Source organism: Podarcis vaucheri (assembly GCF_965113315.1).
Source record: "Podarcis vaucheri genome assembly, chromosome: 13".
Lineage (NCBI taxonomy): Eukaryota > Metazoa > Chordata > Lepidosauria > Squamata > Lacertidae > Podarcis > Podarcis vaucheri.
The window spans coordinates 935,582-941,890 of record NC_138751.1 but is presented as its reverse complement, the minus strand read 5'-3'; the positions used below and the strand labels follow the sequence as shown (position 1 = coordinate 941,890).

The 6,309-nt window shown below is 52.2% G+C and overlaps 1 protein-coding gene across 1 annotated transcript in view; it reads left to right on the top strand.

The window, feature by feature from the left end:
- Positions 1–471: 471 nt before the first annotated feature.
- Positions 472–6,309, top strand: part of ACHE (acetylcholinesterase (Yt blood group)) — a 29,834-nt gene continuing 23,996 nt past the window's right edge. The window contains exon 1 of the mRNA XM_082197674.1: positions 472–526. The gene's annotated coding sequence lies outside the window, so the exon portion shown is untranslated. The remainder of the gene's footprint in view (positions 527–6,309) is intronic.

Genomic DNA, 6,309 nt, shown 5'->3' with positions numbered 1-6,309 from the left:
AGAGGAGGATTTGGGGGGGCCTGGGGGCCTCGGGCGAAGCTCCAGAAGGCTGGCGCTGCGCACCTCTCGGGCGCTGGACGGCCGGGGGTCTCCCGTCGGAAGCGGCGCCTGAGGGTCCGGCACTCCGATCCCCGACGGGGGGGACCCGCAACTTGCCCGCCACGTGCCAGGCGGGGAGGGGCCCCAAGCCCCGCCCTGGCCCGCCTGCTTGGCTGGAGGGGGCGTCTCCAAGGGGCCCCTGGGCTTCTGCCCCTTCCCCCGGGTGGGAGCGCCCGGCTTAGCCGCTGCCCCCTCCTGCTCCACGGGGAGCCCTGGGCTGGCGGGGGGGGGGGGGTGAGGCTCGCGAGATTTGCCGCCTCTGGCCGCCGCCCGGCGGGGTGGGGAGGCTGGGCCAGCCGGGCGGGGCTGGGGGGGCGCCTCTGCTGCTGCTGCTCCTCTCGCCCCCGCCAGCCCGGAGTCGGCAGAGGCAGCGGAGCCAGAAACAGCGGCGCCCTCGTCCTCCTCCTCCTCCTCCTCTTCGGCCCAGGTAAGGGGCAGCTGCTCCCCCCGCCGGAGGGAGGGGGGTCAGGGGCTCCCTCCTCGGCCTGGGCGCCTCTGACGCAGACGCCCCAGCATCCCTTCTCCACCCCCACAAATCGTCTTTCCCCAAATCTGGGCATCTCTCTCTTCCGCAAAAAAGGCTGGGGCTGGAAAATGGATGGAGGGGGGGCAGGCCTGGGAAATTACCGCACCCCCTCCCCCCCGGTGGAGGTCGGGGCGCCCGTGACAGGCTGGGGGGGGGGCGGCGAGGTTCTGACTCTCCCTCCCGGGCCGCTGTTTTCCAAAGTCGTCCCCCCCCCACGCCGTCCTCGAAGGCGCAGCTCCCTCCGGCTCCAGCCCCATCTCTCCCGTCTCATCTCCTGCCCCTGCCCCGCCACCACTTCCCTGTTCCTTGTCTGCCCATCCAGCGCCGCCCCACAGTTCTCTGCCCCTCTTTCTCCACCGCCCCTTGCCGGCTCCCCTTCCTCAGCACCTGGCCTGTGTTTGGGTTGGGGGGGGGCTATCGAGGACGTCCTGCCTGGGGGTTTTCCCAGCCGGGGAGGCGGGGGGGGCTGAGCAAGGCCAGAATGTTTCGTTCGTGGGGGGGGGGAGGCTTGGAGGAAACACCTCTGAGAGTGTGAAGAGTGCGCACCCCTCCAAAGATGTGGAGCTGGATATGCAGGGGAGGGGCACCTTCTGATGGAAAATCATTAGCTGGGGGGGGGCGGAATCCTGGCTTCTCCCAGGTGGGGTGAGGCTGTCGGGAGATCCGGCGGAGGTGGGGGCCTGGGAACCTCCGTTGGTGCAAAGAGAGGGAGTCCTCTGCCTGTGCGCCTGCGCATCCACGCGCGGGGGGGGGGCGCTGTGAGGAGCAGCGGGTGGGTCGCAATCCTGCCGGGCGCTCATCCGGAGCCAGATGCGGCCCTTAATGCGCACAGCTGCACTTGGCTGCTACAGGGGGTGAGGGGGTCCGGCCGGGCGCATCCCCCCCCCCCAGGTCACATCAAGGCTGTCTCTATGGCCACCTCCCCCTTGTTTGCAAACAGAGCAGCTGCAGGAATCAAAGGGAGGAAGGAGGGGGAGGGGAGAGCTATTAAAAGCCTGGCGAGGCTGGGGGGGGGGCGCTGGGTGTCCCAGAAGCAGCCAGGCTAAATCTGCCCCTCTCCCAAATGCTTGGAAGGAGCCACAGTGGTGGGGAGGCATGTGCTCCCCCACCCAGGAGCATCTAAACACTCACCAGACTTGCCACCCCCAGCCAGACATGCAGACTCAGTCTCCCACCCCCTCCCACCACCCCCCAGCGGTGGCCTGATCCCACCCCCTCCAACATCCCCCCCCCCCGATGAAAATACGGACATCCTATTCCACATCCGGAAGCTTCTCCTGCGTTTGATCTCATTGCACACATGGATGTCATGCGCACACAGACTTCGGTCACCTTGAGCCAAGTGCAACCTCTCCACCTCACCCACCTAGCAGGATCGTTGTAGGGAAAAAATGTGTGAGGGGAAGGGATTGTGTGCAACACTTTCCACAGATAAATGGAAAGAAATAAAATGTTGGCGGTAAGCTGCCTTGAGTTCCTGTCAGGGGAAAAGGTGAAATAATATTGGTAGTACAGCGGTACCTCAGGTTAAGTACTTAATTCGTTCCGGAGGTCCTTACGTAACCTGAAACTGTTCTTAACCTGCAGCACCACTTTAGCTAATGGGGCCTCCTGCTGCTGCTGCGCCACAGGAGCACAATTTCTGTTCTTATCCTGAAGCAAAGTTCTTAACCTGAAGAACTATTTCTGGGTTAGCGGAGTCTGTAACCTGAAGCTTATGTAACCTGACCTGAAGCGTATGTAACCCGAGGTACCACTGAAGTAGTAAAATAGACTTGAAAAAGAAGTTGCTGAATTGCAACATATTACTAAACTGAAAACCATGGAGAGACCTGGTCTGAATAGAGATATTGAATTCTTGTCTCTTTACATATGCTAAAGCTATTTTTGGTCATATGCATACCATCCCTTGAAGATCAAACGTATCCATTGTTAAGGAAATCAGCCCTGAGTGCTCACTGGAAGGACAGATCCTGAAGCTGAGGCTCCAAGACTTTGGCCACCTCATGAGAAGGGAAGACTCCCTGGAAAAGACTCAGAAGATTGAGGGCACAAGGAGAAGGGGACGGCAGAGGACGCTCTGGACCAGGGGGTCACGAAGAGGTGGACGCAACTAAACAACAAAAACATACCATCCCTTGCTTTTTCCTGTAGGACTAATTGCAGTCGTTAACAGTCCTCAACAGGTTTACCATACCCATTGAGTCAATCACCCATCTCCTACTACCCTTCTGAGGAAAACCCCACCCCACCCTCTCACTTGGTGACTTCTGTTTCAGTGTTTCTGAAGAAGTGTGCATGCACATGAAAGCTCATACCAGAACAAACTTAGTTGGTCTCTAAGATGCTACTGGACATTTTTTTAGTAATAGTAATAAATGTTGTTTAGTCGTGTCCGCCTCTTCGTGACCCCCTGGACCGGAGCACGCCAGGCACTCCTGTCTTCCACTGCCTCCCTCATGCTGGTAGCTTCGAGAACACTGTCCCACCATCTCGTCCTCTGTCGTCCCCTTCTCCTTGTGCCCTCCATCTTTTCCAACATCAAGGTCTTTTCCAGGGAGTCTTCTCTTCTCATGAGGTGGCCAAAGCGATGGGCTGCGCTTCACAACGGTTGGGAGAAATGTTTTTGCCAAAAATCTCAGAAACCTCATCAGGAGGGCTTTAAACTGACTAATGTGGGGGAGGGAGACAGTGCTCCTGAAGGTAGGAGTCTATCAATTGATGAAGATGATCATCCAAATGTCATAGACCAAATGGAGCAAACAGCACGCAGACCTAGTGGTGGGAGGAAAAAATCCTTAAATAAGAGACACGGGGGAATGATTAATGGACTTCAATGTCTGTACACTAATGCGCAAAGCATGGGAAATAAACAAGATGAGCTTGAGCTCTTGGTACAGCAAACTAAATATGACGTAATAGGCATCACTGAAACCTGGTGGGATAAGTCCCATGATTGGAATGTAATAATGGGGGGATACAACCTATTTCAGAGAAACAGACCAGACAAGAAAGGAGGAGGAGTGGCGTTATATGTCAGGGATGTGTATACCTGTGAAGAGATCCAAGATTTAGAATCTCAAAGCCAAAGTGAGAGCATTTGGGTCAAAATTAAGGGAGAGAAGAATAACAGAGATCTCATTAAAATAAAAAAATTCCTTCCAGTAGCACCTTAAAGACCAACTAAGTTAGTTCTTGGTATGAGCTTTCGTGTGCATGCACACTTCTTCAGATACTATGGCAGACCAACACGGCTACCTATCTGTAACAGTGACCTCATTGTGGGAGTTTACTATAGATCCCCAAGCCAAACGGAGGACATAGATGATGCCTTCCTGGAACAGATGGCCAAGCATGCAAAAGGAAGGGAGATAGTAGTAATGGGGGACTTCAATTACCCGGATATTTGTTGGATGTCAAACTCAGCCAAGAGCATAAGGTCAAACAGATTCCTCACTGGCCTTGCAGACAACTTCATTGTCCAGAAAGTGGGAGAAGCAACAAGAGGAACAGCCATTTTAGATCTGGTCCTAACCAATGTTGATGACCTGGTTAGTGGGGTAGAAGTGGAAGGATCATTAGGCGCGAGTGATCATGCTCTTCTGAAGTTTACTATACAGCGGAAAGGAGCAGCCAAGCATACTAGGACTCAATTTCTTGACTTTAAGAAAGCCGACTTCATAAAACTTAGGGAAGTGCTGGATGAGATCCCATGGACAGTAATACTAAAAGGAAAGGGAGTTCATGATGGCTGGGAGTTTGTTAAGAGGGAGATAGTAAAAGCACAACGTCAGGCAATACCAATGAGACGGAAACATGGAAGGTGCCTAAAGAAGCCAGGGTGGCTATCTAAAGAACTTTTAACTGAGTTAAGATTAAAAAAGGATGTGTACAAAAAATGGAAACCATCAAAGAGGAATTCAAACAAATAGCCAGCACGTGTAGACACAAAGTCAGAAAAGCTAAAGGACAGAATGAACTCAGGCTTGCTAGAGAGGTTAAAAGCAACAAAAAAAGGCTTTTATGGGTATGTTCGTAGCAAAGGGAAGAACAAAGAAACAGTGGGGTCACTCAGAGGAGAAGATGGTGAAATGCAAACAGGGGACACAGAAAGGGCTGAACTCCTCAATGCCTTCTTTGCCTCAGTCTTCTCCGATAAAGAAAACAATGCCCGACCTGAAGAATTTGGAGCAAATGATTCAGCAAAGGAAACACAGCCCAGAATAACTAAGGAGATAGTTCAAGAATATTTGGCTAGTTTAGATGTATTCAAGTCTCCAGGGCCAGATGAACTGCATCCAAGAGTATTAAAAGAACTGGCAGATGTGATCTCAGAACCACTGGCAGTCATCTTTGAGAATTCCTGGAGAACAGGCGAAGTCCCGGCAGACTGGAGGAGGGCAAATGTTGTTCCTATTTTCAAAAAGGGGGAAAGAGAGGACCCAAATAATTACCGCCCAGTCAGTCTGACATCAATAGCAGGGAAGATTCTGGAGCAGATCATTAAGCAAAGAGTCTGTGAGCACCTAGAAAGGAATGCTGTGATCACCAATAGTCAGCATGGATTTCTGAAAAATAAGTCATGTCAGACTAACCTGATCTCGTTTTTTGACAGAATTACAAGCCTGGTAGATGAAGGGAACGCAGTGGATGTAGCCTACCTTGATTTCAGCAAGGCATTTGACAAGGTGCCCCATGATATTCTTGTAAAGAAGCTGGTAAAATGCGGTCTTGACTATGCTACCACTCAGTGGATTTGTAACTGGCTGACTGCCCGAACCCAAAGGGTGCTCATCAATGGTTCCTCTTCATCCTGGAGAAGAGTGACGAGTGGGGTGCCACAGGGTTCTGTCTTGGGCCCGGTCTTATTCAACATCTTTATCAACGACTTGGATGATGGACTCAAGGGCATCCTGATCAAATTTGCAGATGACACCAAACTAGGAGGGGTGGCTAACACCCCAGAGGACAGGATCACACTTCAAAACGACCTTGACAGATTAGAGAACTGGGCCAAAACAAACAAGATGAATTTTAACAGGGAGAAATGTAAAGTATTGCACTTGGGCAAAAAAAATGAGAGGCACAAATACAAGATGGGTGACACTTGGCCTGAGAGCAGTACATGTGAAAAGGATCTAGGAGTCTTGGTTGACCACAAACTTGACATGAGCCAACAGTGTGACGCGGCAGCTAAAAAAGCCAATGCAATTCTGGGCTGCATCAATAGGAGTATAGCATCTAGATCAAGGGAACTAATAGTGCCACTGTATTCTGCTCTGGTCAGACCTCACCTGGAGTACTGTGTCCAGTTCTGGGCACCACAGTTCAAGAAGGACACTGACAAACTGGAACGTGTCCAGAGGAGGGCAACCAAAATGGTCAAAGGCCTGGAAACGATGCCTTATGAGGAACGGCTAAGGGAGCTGGGCATGTTTAGCCTGGAGAAGAGGAGGTTAAGGGGTGATATGATAGCCATGTTCAAAGATATAAAAGGATGTCACATAGAGGAGGGAGAAAGGTTGTTTTCTGCTGCTCCGGAGAAGCGGACACGGAGCAATGGATCCAAACTACAAGAAAGAAGATTCTACCTAAACATTAGGAAGAACTTCCTGACAGTAAGAGCTGTTTGACAGTGGAATTTGCTGCCAAGGAGTGTGGTGGAGTCTCCTACTTTGGAGGTC